Below are 18,387 nucleotides of genomic sequence, written 5' to 3'. Positions count from 1 at the left end.
CGGTAGAGCATGGAAAACTAAAAAGTCCTTGGCTAGTGTAAGCACTGCTTAGCAACAACTAAAACATCGGTGTGTTACCAACATTGTTCTCATCCTAAATCCAAAACCCAGCACTGTACCAGCTACTAGGAAGGAAATTAACTCTATCCCTGCCGAAACCAGGGCAATATGAAAGCCTGGGATGCCAGCTCTCTTTTGTCTAAAAACAGTTTCTGCCAAACAGCATGCAATATATTCATCCACATGGGTTTAGCATCCAGAGCAAAAGGCATGCCACAGGAGAAAGACTTAATAGGTATGGGTCTTAACTCTAATTCAGTGATAATATTTTTGCTACTGAAAGACATTTATTTTCCATTATTGGATGCATAAGTATAGGTAATAGTTATGAAAAATTATTCTTCATCTGTGGTTAAGGTTTTGCTCTCTGTCTTGAACTATTTTCATTTCTGATGGGAAACCGTAAAAGATAAGCAACTTAGGAGAAGTTTAAGGTTTCTTAATGTTTCAGCAGTGAACAAAGACTTGTTATCAAATGTCTTCCACTGATACAATAACTTTGAAAATAAATTTAGTATTTAACGTGACTATTTCTTCAAATATTAAATGTTCTAAGTTAGTATTTGACCGTATGCAAAAGTATAAAAATTATAATAAAGGATCTACTTTAGTTGACTGACTATGCTGCCCTCATTCATGCATGTAGTTTGCTTGACTTCATTGGTGCTTCTCATCTAAGTCCTCTGCAATTTTAGCTGAACAGCACCAAACTGTTGGTATTACTTATTTCAAATCTTTTGCCTACATGTGTTATTTAAAAAACCAACCAAACAAACAAACTTCCCCCCCCTTTACCTTTATTTAAAACTTCCATATGTTTGCTGAACTAATCACAGTTCCTGTTTCTGAAAAGCATAAACAGATAAAGAAACTAATATAGAAGCATTTCATCAATATGGTGTTAGCTGTTCAAGCTGGATTTGAAAGCTGCTCTCTTGGGATCTATGCAAGAAACAACTGCTATACTGCAAGTGTGCAAATATATACTTTATTGTATATTTCTATATAATTAAATATAAAAGGGGACGCTAATTTTGTTCCAGGTCAAATATTATGTAATAAATTGAGCAAACTAATTGGCTAGTGAATGGAAGTATTCCATCTTATTTAATCATCTAAAGCGGTGAATTTTATTGTAGTTCAAGTACAGTTGCTGTAATTCTTTATATGCATGTACTTAAATTAAAATGCCATGTGTTATAATTTGCTGGTGGTACGAACTGGAAAAAAAGATGCCTTAAGGTTTCTAAAACCTGACTTATGAGTGTAGCAATCATTTCAAGAAGTTCTATATAAAATTGCGTGGTCTTTTTGTCATGCATTTTCCGTTTAAGTCAGTGGAAGTTGTATAGCTAAAATCACACTGAATTCATTGCAAATCTAGGGCATGCTTAAGGGGCACTTCATCTGAGCAAAGAAATCATTGCTTTGACTGTGGCTATGTTAAGTGAGAGATGGAAGTGAATAGCATTTAGTTTATTGCTCATTTGAAAGCTGGAGGGAAAAATGGCCTTTGTCTACCTGCCAAGCTTTTCCCCTCCCCTGCCCAGACTTCCTAAAAATGCTCATTTGAAATCTGGCAGCAGTTACCTTTGATTTCTTTTAGTAGCTTTTCCAATTCTTTTTTTTTTTTTTTTTTAACAGCACTTCTTTTTCTTCTTTTGTTCCTGTAATAAATTTGGTCTATTTTTAAAATGTAATAAGTAAAAACTAATGTGGTTTGAAACAGGCCCCAAAGAAAAAGTCACTTAATGCTAATTTGATACTTAATTCAAAGTCTGATCGCTAAGATGTACTCCTGAGTTGCTGAGTCTTTCTCTGTTGATATCTGAACCTGTTAGGTTTCTTTAGGTAAACTTTAAAAGTCCTACCTTTTTGTATGTACTATAATGACATCTTATTGCAGATGCAGTCTAAGTGCGTGTCATAACGTTGAAAAACAGTAATTGCAGCTTGTAGCAAATTTGTGATCTGTGAATCTGTGGATATGACACCTTATTGTTATGTAATTAAATGAGGAAAATGAAATTATGAAGTCTGTTTGTACCTTCAACAGTAGTGCTTTTAATGCATTAATTAGCTGCATTTCCTCTGAGACCATCATAAAGAACAGAAAATATTTGTTGTTTTCATGCCAGAGCATTAAATAACACAAGCTTTTTTTAATAGAAGTAATCAAGGGTTTATTGTGGTTTTGCATTTATTCTACTTTTTATCTTCTTATTTAATTGGGAATTTTTTGACCTCCTGACATCACCATGGATGTCAAGGAGGCAATTCTTTGAGACCTTCTTGAGAGGTTTGTTTTTAGGGGGGGGGGGAATCAGTCTTCTATTTTTTTTCTTCAAAGCTGTGTTATGATAAAGCACTTTCCATGTTCAGGAGTTCCAATTAAGTGTATAGCTAACTAAACATGAAATCTTGCAAAGTTCTGCAACTCATTGCAAGAAAAATGAAAATGCTTTCTGAATAGTGATGTGCTAGATGATGTGGTGAACATGCCCGTTTATACTTTGCTCAGGTAAGACGAGTGTTGCTCCCATAGAGTTTTTAATAGGTTTTATGTTTGAGGTTGAGAGAATACCGATACCAGGAACAGAGGCAAGAAACAGTTTTCCAAGAGCAGAAAAAGAAGCCAGTTTAGATGAATTATCTCTCTATTACTGTTCAAACTGGATTCAGATTTTATTAGTGGGTGTGAAACTGAGAAGGAGGCATTGATGATGATAATAAGCACGTGTCTAAGGGAATAGACTCTGCAAGAGTTAAACTTTGGGGTGGGTTTAGTAATGAGTTCCCAAGTGGTGCTTACTGTTTGCTGCACTGCTCTTACCTGCTGGATTTTGAGAATATCAGGTAAAGCATTCCTGATACTTAAAGCCCTTTGCTAAATTAAATATATTCTGATTATTGGAGTAGTTAGATATTTTAAGCTGGTTATCTTGAAGCACTATGCTTAATTTGTTTTCGTTTTGTTTTCTACAGAGCATAAAAGTAGACGATTATTGGCATCTCACGGATATCTTCTTATCCTTTTCCTGTTCTCCTTCCTCTATGAGTAGTAAAGAAGTGCATACTTTGGTTTTAGTGAAGTTGAATTGGTATAATCCACACAGTAGTCCCTGGTTAAAAATAAATAAATAAAATTGATACGAATTTGGAGATTGGTGTAACATTCTTTACCTTATGGGTTATGTCTCTGTCCTCTTCGGGCAGAATCCTCCTTCTAATGACATTACAGCGAGTCCTGTAAATCAGTCCTGTAAAAACAGACATAACATCTCTTCTCCCATTCTTTTTCCTTTGAGGGTCCTCTCAGCTAAGTTCTGATGTTGTTTTAGCTACTGCAGTCTTATATCCATCTCCATCTAAATTAAAACAACCCCTCAACAAACACTTAAATTCCAAGGATATAAAATAAATAAGATGTACTCTTTGTGACCGCTAATTCTCTTTCATTAAAATGCTGACCAGTGAAATAGAAAGTTGTAGCAACATAATGATTTCTGCTTGATAAAGATGCTGCCAGATAAATGTCATTAGAGTATGAGATTTTTCAAAAACAAAAGTCAGGCCTCAGCTGACGTGCATATTGATCCAATAAATTCATTTTTCATGAGTGTGGAAGGTGTTTATTTTTGCAGCAAGGGTAAGCACATTAAGATGATGGTTACTTAGGAGAGTTAATTTCTCTTTTTGCCTTCATGATTAAAGAGCATGGACTAAGGTTGTGTGGTTGCCAGACCCAGGAGTGCCCATTCGTATCTCTGTGCAGTGCAACCTTGTGTTGACAATACATACATGATGGGAGAATTTGGATATGTATGTAGGCTCAGAGTTGTGATCAAAATGCAGTGTAAATGTAGCAAAAGTATGTGTCTTCCATAAACCATGACATCCTCTGTTGGCAGCGGAGCTGGGAGGAAACGGAATGGTGGTGCATGATGGGCAGTTAGCTTGTGGTTTGTATATCTCTGTGATGATATTTCACAATTAATATGCATTACAAAGTACTGTTTGAAATAATAGTGGTACAGAACTGGCAATCTTGGTTGAAAAAAAATTATTGGATTAATTCTGGTAATTTCATAATCTGATAAATTTGAGTTAAGGGGGGGAAAAGCTTTCTTTATAATGTGACTTAAATACCTCTAAGGCCCTGTCAGTGTTATGGATAAGACATTTTTGGCAAGGATTGTCTTCCTAGCAAAACAGCTTTATTTCCTATTAGTTCACTTAAGTGTTTTCAGAGATATCCTTCATGCAGTTTCAAGTAAACTTCAAAAAAAGACTGTTAAGAGTTTTCCAGGTCACTATGTAAGAATGACGTATGTACGACTTATTTTACAGGACCCTAGTTTGCAGCATCATTGATCTCTGTTTCAAAATAATTATGACTGACAAGGTACAGTAGATGTTTGATTTCCATGAGCTTTTTTTGGATGATATTGCTATATAAGATTAAGTTTTGAAGGGTACCCTGAGCTCATTTTTTAAATCTCTTTGTCTCCTTTTAAACAAAAGTCACGAATAACTGTTTTAATCATCTTGGCTTATTCAAAACAAGAAACAGATCAAACTAGTGTAGCATCCAGTTTAGCTATTTTTGTCTTTAGTGTTGTTTTGGGGGGGATGGGAGAGTGTTTGGGGTTTTTTTGTGGGTTTTTTTTGTGTGTGTGTTTTGTTTTGGGTGGTTGGGGTTTTTTGTTGTTTTGTTTTGTTTTGTTTTGTTTTTTAAATAGTGGCGTTGTAGCCTTACAAAAAATTTATGTTTTTCCTTGGAGGCAATATTTAATTTAGGCAAACTAGTTTTCTGGAAGTGGCCATGCTCCTAACACTCTTCAATTTTTGATGTAAACTGTAAGTAGATAATTGGATCTTTGGGAGACATTTCATAAGAGTTAATATTTCATGAGGTGATGTGTATTGGGTATGTTTAGAAAATGACAGTCACCACACTATTTGTGTATACCTCTCAGTAGTATAAATTTGAGGTGTTAATGCTTCCTGTTAAAAGAGAAAATCAAGATACTGGACACATTGCCTACATCTTGAAAGATCAGGGCAGGAATAGCATCTGGCCAGTGAACGTAGCTGCAGGATGTCATAGCCTGTAGTCAGAAGGAAACCTGGTGAAGAGAAGTGTTGTAACTCATTCCGATTATGGCCAAGTTTGCTCTTGAATTCATCTCTGCCGGTAGCCAATCCCAGAGATATGTATCATCTGCCAAGAATTCCCCTCTCCTGGCTGCAGAAAATACAATGCTTGGAACCCGTCAAACACTTTGTGTGGTTGGGTTAGAGAAGGGTAGACAGTCGGTCTTGGAAAAGACATTGCATCCAGGTGATTTGCAATTGTATTGACTGCCCAGCACTGGGTATTTCACATAGAACATGTATTGCCAGCTGTCACAGAGTAGCAGCACAGCATAAAGCACGTGTTGTATTTTTACCTCCCACGCATACCTTGTTATAGATAGCATGATACAGTTTTTACTGCAAAGTCCTAGGCTAGAACATCAGAAGTCACATTTCACTGACTTTTGTGTGTATTAAAAAAATCAAAAAAATCCATCCCTGGCTTACAGATGTTATGCAGTCTTTTCACATTTTGTCATTTTTTAAAAAATACGTATAGGTCCAGGCTGAACAAATTCATTTTCCTGTCAACATTTTATCACCCCAAACAACAAATCTCTGTCAGGCATTCTTATCAATCATGAATGCTGTGAAGTTCAGGGCCCTCAAAGAGTACTCGCCAAGGATGATGCTTGATTTTTCATCTACTGCCTTCCTTCCCAAAGTAGAGGAGACACATTTGGCTTTAGCGAGCAGAGCAAAAAATGTCAGGTGTAAAAGCAGTACATGGAAGCTTTCAAAAGCAGTAAATCAGTATCTTGATATTTCCTAAGCTTTTGTTATGTTTGGGCAATGCTTTTTATTGTAAATTTGGCTGTATTTTATCAATATTCACAATGCTTTATAAAACATTTCTAAGTGTAAAATTTTAGACATTAATATAATATGTGGATATGAGTTTGGACTACTTTTCCTTAAATACCTCCTGTAGTAACAAAACTGGTAGTATATTTGGAAGTGATAACTGCTTTGCCAAGTTGACTTTAAATAGTATTGCTATTTCTTCGTTTGTCATAGAAATGTTATCTTCCTGAATAGCACCTGAGTTATTTATTAAGCGGCAGATACCATTTAGATTAAAAACCACCATATCTGGCGCTCCTGTTAAGGAGGCTCTGAATAGTGCATGACAAGCAGAACTTAAATTCCTTGACATTATGATAAAAAATTCAAAGATCATTATCAGTGTTGTGCCCTTTCAGTAAACAGGACACATTTGAATTAGGTATCCGAACTTAATCCTATGTTCAGCTTAGATTGGCTTGTAAATTTTGTTGGTTGTTGTTATACAGTGCCCTGCCCTTCTTTTGGGAAAACTTGCAAACTTCCCTCTGTTGATGATTAGTGCTTCTGTGTGGAGCTGGGTAGGTCTTATCTCGGTAAAAGCGTTAGATCCTCAGCAGAAGATATTAGTGCTGTTGAGAGAGAAAAAGTTTTCCTTCTGCAGAGCCTACAAGATTTGGTCCCACAGAAACTGGGAAGCCGCCTTGCAGCGTTGCCTAGCTGGTAAGAAGAAAAGAGCCCTAGGCCTCATAAGAAAAAGCAGGTACAATGTGAGTTTTCTTGCTTTGAGATTTGCCTCAGACAAGCCAAAGTAAGTTGCTTTCTTTCGCCTTGTCTGCTTGTTTTCTTTGCTCCTCAAGATTGCCTGGCAGAACAGCCCTTGTCAAGGCACTCCTTGCTACTCCTGGCCTGCCTAAGCTTAGACTCTGTTTTCCAAAGCGCCATGCCTTGCTTTTGCTCCCCTTGCTTATGCCTTCAAAGTCATCATTCGTTGTGTTCCCGTTCCTCTAAGTCACAGTCTAGTGCATAACCTCAGTGTTTAGTTTGGCAGGGCTGCTATAATATTGACTGATGCTCTCCTGAGCAAGCATAGAGGAAGATACCGAAAATGTAAAGTCTTAAAGTTATGGAGGCATGATTTGGAATACGTGAATGTATGCAAGGTGGGTTGAATGGCTGTTCATTTAGTGTTACTATGTGGATTTTCTGTGGTCAAGGTTTTGACTTTCGTTTTATTGATCATTCACTTTTGGGACAAGGGTAGTCACCGAATGAAGAATGTATTTGAACAACCTTTGCTTTTGCGTGTGATTAATGTGTGCTTTAAATAATTTGCAATGAAGTGCTTCAATAGGTATCCATACCCAGTATTATTTTTAGAGCCTGTGTTAAAATGGCCTTAAACTTACTGGTCTATAAAAGAAATTGTGAACAAATAGTGAAAATGAAAGCAAAGTTGAGTACAAAAATTAACTGATCTTGAGTAAGGTCTATATACTAGGCAATTTATTTGTGCTGGATATTGTTTTCAGAATGATAACAGAAATCTGAATGACACAGATGTTAGAATTACAATATACATAGCCTCACGGTCAGCCCTGCCCCCCAGCACTGTTACCTCTTTTGAAAGAAGTAGTGTAGTATAAATCAACAGTCAGAATGGCTTGTGTAGTATTAACACTATGAGAAAAGTAAAGGACCTTCGAGTATAGGAGTAGCAAGCTTAGAAGGGCATCTGGAATAGTGAGTATTTTCAGTGTGCCTTAAACCTGGGGAAAGGTTTCCCCTTAAACAGAGAAAATCCTTGTTGGAACCAAAAGTTTGACCTTTAGACAGAAGTAGAAGTGAGACTCCTCACTCCATTTTTGGAATTGTGGTACAAATTTCTGTAATTCTTGTATTATAAGGACCTCTGTTTACACATTTGTCTTTGGGAAAATGTGTTTTTAGAGAGGATCTCATCTGCTGTAAGACTTCTTTACACCCGCTACCTTTTCGTGAAGGTGATCAATATGTTTATGACTAAGTTTACTTTTAAGAGTACCGCTGACAAAACTACTTGTGAGAACTTTCTTCTTTGGTAAGGTATTAAAATATTATTGAGCATGATCAACTGACATCCTGTATTTTAGCTGTTCATTTAATGTTTTTTTTTTTATATATATATGTAAGAATATATCTATAACATGCATCTGAAGCATTCATCAGTCTGATTTATGGAGGACTGCTTGTTTCCAGTTTGGGAAAAGAATGATGCTTTTCCTAAGGGGAAATAAATCCTTCTGTTCTCTTAATTGACTGTCTTGAAAAGGGCTGGCAAAATTCAGTGTTCTTCTGCATATGATTCAACTCTGAATGCCTTCCTTTTCCTCCCATATAGGCTGAAGAGGTGTACTATAGTATATTTTCAAGCATAATTTTGTTGTGAAGTGCTAGCTGGTGAACTACTGGTAACACTCCTTCTTGTTTCTCTTCAGCACCTTCATTTGTTTCACCCTCATATAAGGCATCTCAGAAGGAAAACCATTCTTGCTGTCTGGTATTTCTTAGGGGTGATATTGCATACTCTTTTTTTCTGTCCTTATTCTCTGCAACTTTTCTGACTGTCCAGACGGTTCTTTGAAGCAACTTACATAATATGTGGCTTGTTATGTAAATCAATCCTGTTATGGCTTGATTTATTTTTTAAAATTTTATTTGCTTGTCTTTTTCATCACTGATGTCTCCAAAAGTTCTTGTACTGCAGATGGTAGCGTTCTACAGGTGGCAGAATGTGAAGTGGTGTGCTGGGCTGGTGAAAAGTATTTTTTCAGTTTGTTGTCAATGTTTTCTCTTTATCTTCCTATTTTTAATAGTTGTCTCCGACTTGATAGTTACTTTTGCATTGCCATTGCATTCCCTGTGATGCAGAGAGAATGAGGTTTGAAGTGCTGTTGATGTCATCATCCATAGACATTTCATAGAACGTAGCAAGGTGAGCTGTCCTCTAGAATCCCATGTCACTAAGCTGACTGCGTCTTAGACTATCCATGAGAGAAACACTAGACCTCGTGAGGGATCTGTTTCCTGGAGAAGCAAATAAATAAAATTAATAAAGCCCATTCAGTTTGGAAATCACAGTTCTTGAACCACTCACCCTTTCCCTTTTCTCTCCCTTTTATCCCAGAAAGTAACCAATGGTGGGGGGAGCTTTAAAAAAAAAGAAAACAAAAAGGCTGAAAACCCCCAATATCTTCCTTTCTTTTTAAATCTGAAACACCTGAAGCAGGCTTCCCTCACATGCCCCCAGACTTAGTATCAGCATCATAAGATTCGCTCAGACCCTAAGTAGTCCCTCTAGATATACTGCAACTTTTTTGTCTCCTTTGTGATCTGGAAAGCAGTAAGTGTTCTTCTTCTGTTTCCCTTTCTTTTGTTACTTAGTTATATGTATATTTTTTTCTTTTTCCTTAGCAATTCAAGGGCTTGTATATGCATCAAATCAGAAAACTATGTTCTTCTGTTGATGCTTTCTTAGTACTGTTCTGTGACCGTACTGCTCAGTACGGCATTCATTTTGCACTTGGTTTGAGATAGCTGTAGCTAGTCCTAAAAGACTGCATTCTAGATTCAGCTTATTCAGAATAGAAAGTACTTCCATTGGAGCGCTGGAAAGACCAGGTAATGGGAGGTGACAGAGAGCCATCACCAGCAATCACTAGCTTTGTAAGGTGATGAAAATCTTATTCATCTGCTACATAGATGCCAAGAAGAGCAGGAACAGCTGCCTTCTTTCCATACCTTGTCTCAACTAAAACACAGGAGGAGGAACGCGAGAGATGGTTTCAGAAAGTGTCTGTTTCCAAAGCATGGATTGTTTAATTTCCAATTTTAAGAAAAATTGACTAGAGGAGACAAAGGTTGGAGTGCTCGTCTGCTACCTTAAAGGTATTGATCCAACCCAGAAATCGTTGTGGGTTGAGGCGTATATGTGCAGGATTTTGTCACTTTTTTTTTTTTTCCTCCTGAGGGACGCTAGGAAAAAGGAAGCAAGACTCAGGGGTATCTTCTTCTCTTGGAGGGCTCTCAGAGCCAAAGGTTGGAGAGCTGAAGTCAGAACTAATTAGGTTGTCAGAATTAGTCTGCACTTGAGAGAGAGAGAGAGAGAGTTTATACATTCATTCCTTCATACATATATACACAAAATACAAAACTAGGAAAAATACTAGCCCCTGTGAAAAGCTGCAAGTCCATAAATTGGGTTTCTTGTATTGCCAAGGTCATAGCTCAGAGAAGGAACAGGGTCATGTTGTCATGGAATCGTAGACTGGTTTGGGTTGGAAGGGACCTTTACAGATCACCTAGTCCAACCCCCCTGCGATGGGCAGGGACATCTTCCACTAGATCAGGTGGCTCAAAGCCCCGTCCAACCTGGCCTTGAACACTTCCAGGGATGGGGCATCTACCACCTCTCTGGGCAACCTGTGCCAGTGCTTCACCACCCTCAGCGTAAAAAATTTCTTCCTTACATCCAGTCTAAATCTGCGCTCAGTTAAAACTGTTGCCCCTTGTCCTGTCACCACAGGCCCTGGTAGAAAGTCTCTCTCCCTCTTTCTTATAAGCCCCCTTTACATATTGAAAAGCCGCAATAAGGTGTCCCCGGAGCCTTCTCTTCTCCAGGCGCTTTTTTTTTTTTTCTTTAACAACCCCAACTCTCTAAGCCTTTCTTCGTAGGGGAGGTGTTCATTATAACAATGTTTGACAAATTTGGCATGTGCAATGATTTTGGAGAATGCTCTTTTTTCCCTCAAATAGTGAATGAAATAGGCTGATGAACTGTGTACCAAGTTTAATTTCCTCTTTAAAATAATTATAGCCACAAACTCTACAATCCAACATAATTTAAACATACATTTATTTAAATTAAAGTATTTTATATATTTTTAAAAATAAAAATATATTTGCCAAGTGATGAATTGGAGTAATATCAGTGGGAGATCTTTTTTTAAAAAACTAATTATTTGAAGTAAGTACATATTTGTAAAGAACTGCAGAGCTAATTTAACTTTTTAATTCATATTGTTAACAGAAAAGCCTGGAAGGAGAAAACAAATAGTTAATAGTATACTGTAAATATTTTTTTAAAAGTGTATGAGCCAATGACTTGCTTCTAATTTATTGATGATATTAAGCATAATAGCTATGGACATGATCAGAATGAAATCTAACTCTGTGAATTATCTTTGCTGGTGGAAAAGTGAAACAGGGTCAAAACATTATTCTCTAAGTCATAATAAAATCTCTTCCTCTTAGCAAGCTATCCTGGTGGTATTGCTGAATGTAACCATGGAGTTTAGTAGTTGAAGAATGAGTGTTAGCAGACAAAGTAATGTAGAAAAATAATAGAAAGCCAAGCGAAGCCTGAACATTAAGTGAAGCCAGCTGCACATTCCATGCTGGGCTTCACACTAGGCTCCTGCTGTACCAGCATTTATATAGCTGAGAGCTTTTCCCTCTGGTCAAAACAGAAGAAAAAAGTGTCTTTGAGATTTTTGTTTTCTCCCCAAACAGTTGTTAATAGTGGGTACCTCAACTTTCAAAATATTTTTTTCCTCAGAGTTACTCAAACTCTAATTACAAAGAGGGACGTCTGTTTCTTGTCAAACCGGCTTGATTGGTTGAAATACTGCAGATTCACTGTATAACTGAAGTAGAATTGGGGAGGGGGTTCACTGCCAAATTCTAATTAGACTGGGATCATAAACTGCTTTGAAACAATTTCCCTCCTTTTTCCACTTTTTTTTTTCCCACAGTGATGCTTTTATAAAGTAATGGTGCATGTGTGATTCTTCTATCTTATTAGTACTGCATATGCATACTGCAAATGTCAGCTTAGGTGGCAAAGTCAGGGGAAGAGTATGTTTTTGGTTCATTGCTTTATGCCACTGTATCCTGTCTAAAGGGAGACAAAAGAAACTGCATCCGCCCAGGTTGTTTATGTTTTTATGTTCTGTAAATACATGCTAGGTGAAAAGCTAAAATCGTGGTTCTCATTCAAAAGAATTGTCTTGAGAGACAGTTTCCCTAAGATGCCTCCATTTACTTTGCATTGAAGTGCATGTTATTGTTATTGTTATACAACAGTTATTCTTTTTGTGCAAGCTTGAAAAAGACATGATGGCATTTAAACCAATAGTATATAAGAAATTTAAAGAATGTTACTCTTATTACTCTTCCCCCCCCCCCCCCCCCCCCTTTTGAAGGGAATGAATGTGAATGTGCCCTTCTGTACACACTTCTGGTTTAGGATTGAGCTTTTGAATTCAAGATCTGGATTTTAAATTCTGTTGTTCTGCCTAGAGTAGTGCTGTTGTAAATCTGGAGCTTCTTCATTAGAACTGATGGTTTTAACTCAACATCCTCTGTCACAGAGTACTGCTGTTGTTATATTACCAGTCAGAAATTGATAAAAAGTAGCCGTATCAGTTAGTGTCCTTATTGACTCACCTACGTAGAGTTAGTTTAAAAAAATGTTGCCAGCAATACCTTCCATTAATCACTTTAGGTTATAGGTGTGTTTTCCCTCCTCTTCAATTACTGATAGCCATCCTCCTAGAACATCTACATCACCCTTCCTTCTACTTTACGTCAGCATGGAGATGAGTTTCTTCTTCTGTTGAGCCTATCTACGAAAAGAAGATAAACTGGAGGTAAACTTTCAGTATGTCCACTAACATTTTAATGTTACTGGGACGAGATGCCTTTGTAACACTGTCCGTGTAGTCCAGTGCGTAACTGTATTTTAACAGCCTATGAACTGTGTGCCTTGTATGGGCTCTGATGGCAGATGTTACCAGCTGGCACAGCGGTACAGAGCCTAAAAATTGCTTTCATGAGAAAAGAAACCTGATTGCGGGGGATTTTTTGTTTGGTTTTAAACGCTGCTCTGGTGCTAGTTTCTGTTGTTGCAAATTTCCCTGGAGAAGATGTGTCTATGTCTTGCACATTTATGTAATATCCAAGTGACAGACAGCTTTAAGAACCCAGTTTGGCTACTCTTGTGGTAAGAACGATTTGTTTGTCTAGTGTTTGTAGCTACATCTCTCCCCACGCTGGTGCAGAAATTTACATAAAGCAAATTATTCTTAAGTTACACTAAAATCTGATGATGTTTGCTTTTTGTTTGTTAGAATTCTGTGCAAGACCTTAAGGTATACTTTCGGATTTGCAGAAGAGACACATTGTGCTAATTCACATGTAAGTTTTGGGTTCATTATTTGCCTCAGTTGGATGCAATAGATATGACCTATCTTGTGAAGTTCCAAACTTTTTTTGCTTTTTTTCTCTGTTTTTCCCCCCTCATTTTTCACTTGAGATGTATTCTGTTTGGGTACTGGATTTTCAGTGGCTTCTTTTGAACTTAGGGCAGGAGTATTCAAGAATATTTTTCTTCATTTGTGCTTCATAGTGTAGATTTCAGCGTTCTTTTAGAATACAATTTCTACAATTCCATCTACCCCGAGCTGTTGCAGAAAAACTGTGGTAAAGTTTATTCTGCAAGCGAATGGTAAAAATCAGTGCCTAGTGTAAGTGCTGTTTTCACATCAGCTTACGAAAATCATTACTTTATCTGCCTGAAGTGTCATAACCTTGTGTTGTTTGGAGGTGATCCTCACCATGGCCTTGTAGACGTAAAAGCTTAACCAGCGCTCAAGTAATTCTCTTGACGTCAGTATACTTCAGCTTGTCAGACGCCTGCCTCGCTGTGCTTTGAGTTACAGCATTGGAAAGCCTTTTCTGTAAACACGCATTAAATCAGCAGTCTAAGCCACCCTCAGAAATGGAAGTTGATAGGTACCTGTTCTGTTGTGAATGAGAATGTGTGTCCACAGCACATAATCTCAGCTCTGCACCATCAGCTGGGTGGGTTCCTGCTGGCACGGTGGCTGGTCTGTTGCAACAGGTACGGGGCTGGGGGCAGGAGGAGAGCAGGGGAATTAAAAAAGAGAAAAGGAAATAGTGTCAGTACCTCTTCCTCATGGGCATATGAAGTAAGCAGAAATGCAGAAGGAAAACAGAAGAGGAAGATTGTGTACCCTTCAGCAGAGGTTAGGGATTTATTATTTTAATTTGGACAAAAATTAAATTGCAAGTGTATGTGTACTTCGGACATGCAGTTCAAATTACTTGAGCAGGGTCTTGAATTCAGCATTATTAAGAAAACAGTTTTGTATGTAGCATTATCATGTGCTAACATTTTTATCTTTTACCTGTAATTTCGTAAGATTTTTATCCTCTAGTAGAACTGGTATAGGCTGTTACGCACTGAGTACAGGATTTCTAGTCTCATGGAATAAATTAATAGACAGTTTTGTAAAAGCTGAAATACAAATTTATTCAGACTAGCTTAGTGAAGCAAATTTTGGGGTTTCTGCTGGAAACAGAACATCTTGTACATCAGAGAAACAAGTTATGTATCTGATTATTTGAGAATTTGCATAGAAATAAGAAATTATGCAGAAATCAAAACATAATGCTCATTGGAGTTTGGACAAGGGCAGTAAAGAGACTTGGAGTTGCACAGAGTAGAAAACGAAAGCAAAATCTCTGACTTATTCTAATTCTATTGAGATTATGTCCAAAGAAAGATTCCCGCCCCTGCTCTTTTGCATATGCCTCTGAAAGGGAGCATTGCTATCCATTGTATGTGAGACATTGCCCTTTAAATATCAGTGATAGTACTGGGTATATTGAGAGCCACATAATTGATGGATTTTTGAAGTTTGTTTTTTAATGCATTTTTATCTTCCTGGAATGTTTGTTTATGCTTGCCCTTACAACCGATGCTCAGGTGGATTTTAAGATAAGGAGGACTCCATCTCTATTTTTCTTGAAACACAGCTCATGGATAAAGTTTATGCTAGGGGAAGAAAGCAAGCTGTTAGCCTTTAAAAGTATCTATATAAAACATGGATAGCATATATTCTCTTGTTCACTTATAGACAAAGGACAAGGATAAGAGAGCAATGCCAGAGAAATTTTAAAGCCACCCACAGGCAGAGAACCGTCACAGTATTACATATAACATCAGTGAAATGTTTTAGAAAAAATAATTAAAGTCAAACTAGAAATGATTTTGTAACTTTGCTTGTGCCATTCCTAACCAAATGAACAGTATGATACTTGCCTTTGAGTTTCATAGGAGAAAAATGAGACAGGCTCTCTGAATTAATTTTAATCATGCTGAAACTTATTTCTTGGGATAAGTACAAAATGTGTGAATCTTTTTTTAGACATCATTTTTATGTCTTACTGTCACTGGATGTGACCTTGCTTATGGATGTTAGATGATCTTACAGATGTTAGATGGGCTTATGCATAAAGAGAGACGATGTAGAGAAGGTACAAAGGTGAAGGGAGAGGCATTAATTGCTGAAGTAAAAATAATGAGGAGAATTCTGTGGGAAGGTATATAGGAAGGGCAAATGTACATGAGCCTTTGAGTAAGGTAAACAAAAACTATGAATGCGAGAGAGGCATAATGAAGTAACTTAAGCCATTTAGAAAGGGGATGCATATCCTCTATACTTCAGAAGTATTCTGAAATAAATACAGGAGGATGAGAAAGGTAAACATCAGATCTGGAAAAAGGAAGATACGATAGGCAGGTCTATGTTTAAGCTCTCTTTTGTTGAAATGAAAAGCAAAAGACAGATTATAGTGATGCTGTGAAGCAGACCTAAAAGGCAGCCCCAACTCCCTACACTTGCAGGGGCTTGGGACAGTGTAGTTGAACTTGCTATGGTGAAGGTCTAAATAGGCTCGGACATCCCCAAAGGAAGTCTCAGTTGAAAGCCTTTGAGGATCATCCTTGTTCTCTGGGTTGAGTCTGAGATGGCTGTGGAGATGGCTGTGAAGGTAGCTGTGACTAATTAAAACAAACCAGATTAACTCTTTGTGTTAAGGACAACTCTGTACTTTAATCTTTGTGTAATCTTAGCTGAGGAGGAAAATTTATCAGATTTGAGGGCAAGGCACAATGGACGAGCTGACAGCCAAGGAAGGCAAGGGAGATCATAAAAGGGCATCATGCAACTAATTTGGGACTATTAGCCTACAAGGTGATAACGGACTTCTTCATAAAGCAAATTACCTGTTGACGCTGGTACAGCTAAATCATGAGAAAGTAAAAATATGGCTGCAGTTCACAAACACAGGTTTGTAACAGACAGAATGTGGGATCACCGCGGAATAAGGAATTGCCAGTTAAAGATCAAAAGCAGAAAGGAATGTGTTTATATGAAGGAGGAAAGAGAAACAAAACAAGCAAACAAAAGCCAAACAAGCTCTGTAAATACAAACCATGAAGCAATAATAGAGAAGCCTTTCTAAAAAGAGGAAATTATTCTTGCAAAGTGTAAAATAAAGAATCAGTGAATCTTATTTCATTCCAGCTATAGGACAGAGGTATAATTTTGTGGTAATTAAAAAAAAGGCAGAAAGTATTTCTCTCCCAGCCAAGCTTCTTTACTGGTAAGGTATGTACAAAGTACCTTGGAAAATGGAATTTTGCACAAATTACACGACTCGTCTATATCCCCAGGGTGTGAAAGAGGGGGGAGAAAGAAAATGATTTCTTTATATCAGTCTTAGTGATGGAGAAAAGGGAAATACTAGAATTGCACTAAAAAAGCCAGAGAAGTGATTTCCTATAGATAGCTGAAATAGCATTATTATATACTGTATTTCACCAGATCTGCCTTGCAACTGTGTAGAAGTGCTAAATGTTTCAAAAACGTTTAACTGAGGCACTAGACTTTGCAGTTGTTAATTATTTTCATTGAGAAGTTACTTGGAGATTAAATTTTCCTTGAAGATGAATGCATGAAAAACTAGCATGCTTTTAGTAAAGGTAAATGAGGTTCTCACTGTATAGTGAATGGTAATGGTGGCTGTCTACCCAACATACCACAGCTCAGCATTTCGCTAAGAAAATGCTCAGCATAATGAACATTTTGGAATCAAAGCAAATCCCAAAGCTTTTGTGGAAGTGGATCTTGTTCACTGTTGGAGGGACACAAACAAATCCCTGTTCTTCAGTGGTTTTCTCCAACTTAAATGTGTGTGGATCCTTTGCAGTGAAAGGGTCTAAGCCAATGTGCCACGATCATCTCCCATAGCTTCCCATTCCTTCTCTGATTTGTCTTTCAGTCTCTTGGTTAACAGTCTAGAAATTGTTTTCAGATGCTGATTTCCTCAACAGCATCCTGCTTCAGCTCTGTCTTCAGTAGGAAGGTGCTTTTCTGGGCCTCTGTGTGTCAGCTCTGGTGGAAATCTTCCATTGTTTATTGGTCTAATGAGTCCCGCTCTTTGCCTAGTCTCATTAGCCACTTTCAAAATGACTGGCTGCTGTCAGCAGTAATTTCATTATTTCTCTCTGTCTTGTGACAATCTCTTGTCCACGCTAAGCACAAGTCACCTCACGGCGGTAATAAGTGCTTCATTACTTCAGTAAATGGTTTATTTGGCCTATGGTTTCCAAGCAGACTTGACAGACTTCCCAGGTAGACTCCTTTACAGTTCTACGATCTCTGGACTGATTGATTTTTACCAAAAATTGACTTTGTAAGCACTTCCTTTAGGTTCTTCAGGTACAATTTCAGCATACAGAAGGCTATGGATTTCTGTCCAGTCATGTGTTTGTCTTAATATCTGATGAAGACATTAGGTTATAACTGTTGACATCCTAGACTTCATTAGCTATTCTCCTGATCTTTGCTAATTACATATTAGTTAGTTCTTTTCAAGTGAGCTATGTATTGTTTTTCTTGACCTCTAATAACACTGATTTCCTGACATGTTTCCCTCAGATTTAGTTGCTGTTATTCATGTTGGAGATTAGCTTTATTCTTGTGGCTGTGAACACCAATGTTTTCTGGATCATTATGTGCTATTAGATGTAATGCACACTTTAAAATCAGTGCAGAAAAATGAGGTTTGAAGTTCAGACAATATTTGTACAAACCTTAACTCTGCACGTAACAGAACCTTTCTTTACCTGGACTGCAAAAATTGCTGCTACATACAGGGACACGTTTACTAACAAAGGGCATTTTTTAAAAAACTTATATGACGGTTTTCTAAACTTGTGTGGTGCTTTGTCAGTTCACAGAAACAGAGAATTCACTATTTAAAATAAAAGTGTATAGAAAGTTTTACAGTAAAATCTGGTATCTGGGGAAGAACCTTTGTTTAGAAGACTTTTGCACAATTTGCAGTACCTTGTGGTAGTTATATTTTTCTGAGCTAACTGCTTCATGTTGGTTTTGGAGGTCAGTATTAGGGAAGACATTCCAAAATCACTCATCTTTTTTCCATTATACCAATTTTTGTGTGTGGTTTGCTGAAATTCTCTTTTCTATTCAA

The 18,387-nt window shown here is 37.4% G+C and overlaps 1 protein-coding gene across 3 annotated transcripts in view; it reads left to right on the top strand.

Moving 5' to 3' along the window:
* The window catches only part of CTNND2 (catenin delta 2), a 698,912-nt gene that overhangs the window by 80,864 nt on the left and 599,661 nt on the right, over positions 1-18,387 (top strand). The window lies entirely within an intron of this gene.

Source organism: Aptenodytes patagonicus, chromosome 2 (genome assembly GCF_965638725.1).
Source record: "Aptenodytes patagonicus chromosome 2, bAptPat1.pri.cur, whole genome shotgun sequence".
Classification (NCBI taxonomy): Eukaryota; Metazoa; Chordata; class Aves; order Sphenisciformes; family Spheniscidae; genus Aptenodytes; species Aptenodytes patagonicus.
The sequence above is the reverse complement of the archived record's forward strand: the minus strand, read 5'-3'. Positions and strand labels throughout refer to the sequence as shown.